This window comes from Akebia trifoliata, chromosome 4 (genome assembly GCF_017979445.1).
Source record: "Akebia trifoliata isolate Shusen 1 chromosome 4, ASM1797944v1, whole genome shotgun sequence".
NCBI classification, from domain to species: Eukaryota; Viridiplantae; Streptophyta; class Magnoliopsida; order Ranunculales; family Lardizabalaceae; genus Akebia; species Akebia trifoliata.
Window position 1 is genome coordinate 43,493,896 of NC_141378.1, and position 2,493 is coordinate 43,496,388.

General features: G+C 33.7%; 1 pseudogene; it reads left to right on the forward strand.

Annotated features, from left to right (window-relative positions):
• The first annotated feature begins 377 nt into the window (after nt 1-377).
• On the forward strand, nt 378-1,031 carry LOC147405133 (uncharacterized protein At1g01500-like; annotated as a pseudogene).
• Nucleotides 1,032-2,493: the final 1,462 nt, after the last annotated feature.

Here is a 2,493-nt window from a genome sequence, read left to right on the forward strand (position 1 = left end):
AACCCATATCTTCAAAATTTTCCATCAAATTGCTATCTTTTTCAAATTTGAAGATATGCTGCTGTTTGGTTTCTAAAATATTGAGAGATTACTACAGTTTTTTCCATTCTCTGTTCTATCCATGAAATTCATTTAAGTTTTTTGTTTTATTTTTTTATGGTAGTTTTAATTTGGTTTCAATCATTTTTGAACATAGGTCATTTTCATTAGCTTTAAACATCAGCTTTTTGTTCTTTTTAAATTTTTTTTTTTTTCTTTGTTCTGTTTGTTCAGCTTTAGTCTCTCTGCATGTTTGCTTGTTTGTTTCTCCAATCTTGAGAGATTGCAGTTTTTCTGTTCTCTGGCTTGTTCTCTACCCATTTAATTCTCTCAAACATATGGAGTATTTTTATGAGACAGCGAACGAGGAACAAGTGACCACCGATCTTTATCTCAAGACCATCAAGCACTCTCCTTCCCCTCTATGCAGCAAGTTATCATCAATTTGGTTTGATCTGAGAGTGTTCTATGTGAGAGTTAATAATTGTAGAGTACCTCATTCTCCATCGTATCCCACAACACCCCAAAAACCTTCTCAAAGTGAATGGTGGGAGAGGTGTTATTTACTCTGAAGGATTCTCTTCTCTTCTTAGAAGGAATCGAGATGATAATAAATCTGAAGAAGCCACATTTGTGAGCACAAAGAATATTACAACGACAGGGACTGTAAAGTTCGAGGTTTACAATAAAGAATATATGTTGCTTTCAGGAATCTTGGAGATGTCTAATGGTAATGGGTTTATCGAGGAATCGAAAATTTGTAGTAGGGGGTGGAGTATGAATAGCCAAGCAGATATGAGAATGGGTTTAAGCTTCTTGAAGAGAAAACAAAACATGGATCCTTCAACAACCATTGATGTTTATGTTGGGGGTTGTTTTTCGAGCACTCCAATCATCTTGACCAAGACTCTACTCCAAAATTTCGGAGGAAGAACACGAGGAAATGGATGTTGGATTTGATCGACTCGATGCAAGAAAGACGTTCCATCTGAACTTGCTTTGCTGCTAATTATTTGTGATTCAATGATGTCTAGACCACATCTTTGTTTGATCCACCATTTCCAATCTTAGAACTTGTTAAAGAAGAATCCAAAGTGCTTTGTTTTTAGAGTTTACAACCACCTTATACAGAGCTAGTTTGTCTTGAATTCTTGATTGGTTTGTGGATAAACCTACCTATAATATTTTTTGTTCACTTTCTGTTTGTTTCATTGTTGTTCACACACTGGCCTAACTAATTACATAGAAAAGAGTTTGAATTTGGCCATGAACAGTATATCAACTTAACTCAAAACAGATTCTCTGCAAAATAAATATTTGATCAATTAAAAAAAAAAAGAATCACGATAATATGACTTACCCACATGGCATACCCAATTGACACCCCTGATGTGACATGTTCGGGAACCGTAGATCTGCACTCCTCGGGATACAGAACTGCAGTTCCCCATAAAAAAGTGCAGTTCTGTATCCCGAGGAGTGCAGATCTACAGTTCCCTAACATGTCACGTGATGAGTGTCGATTGAGTATGCCACGTGGGTAAGTCAGATTATCACGACTCCAAAATAAAAACAAAAAAAAGAGGAGAAACCATTTTTACCCTAATAAGTTTCCTTAGCTTTTTAGAATGATACTAGAGGAGGATTCCAGTAGGTGTAGATATATAAATTTGTAATTAAATTTTCTTTGTTTCCATGGTTAACATTTAGTTTAAGATAATAAAAAATTGGTGAAGGGAAAGTTCAAGAATAATTGGAGTTTGTCACTCAAAAAAAAAAAAAATGTTTCAAAATTCAACAAAGAAGAAATTATGTATTTTTTGATAATTTCATAAATAATGATATTGGAAGTGTTTTTTTTTGTTTGTTTTGTTTTGTTTTTATTTATTTTTTCCACATATTTTATGAATAATATGTGCATATAAGTCGGGAATAATATGCGAGATCTGAATATACAAGAACTGTCAGAATCCTATAAATGCTTATTATATAAATGCCAGGCTTTTTCCATGGAAAGAGAAGAAAAAAAAAACAAATTCGATTGTTTATTCAAGAGTTTAATGGTGTTTAAGCCCTTCTATTGATCTTCTTATATATTAGTCCTTGCTATAGAGTATACAAATAAGATTAATCTCCTACGTTGTGTTCGTACTCAAGCAACTAAATTTCAGACTATTTTCTCTTGCACCTTGTGATTCAAACTTCAAAATCATCTCCTATAATACTAATGGAATCTCTAAGAAACCACTTTCAGAGCATTATCTCGAGCCCAGTCACAAGAATCCTTTTAAGTGTTGCTTACTGCTTAGTGGTATCAATGAGTAAGATAAAATGAGAATTGCTCAAGAACAAGTTCGATGAGCTGAAGTTGCTAGTTTGCTAAGTTGGTTAAAGTCTATATACCATGACTTGGGCTTTCAACCATATTCCCCTTTGATGAGTTAAAATTTCCAA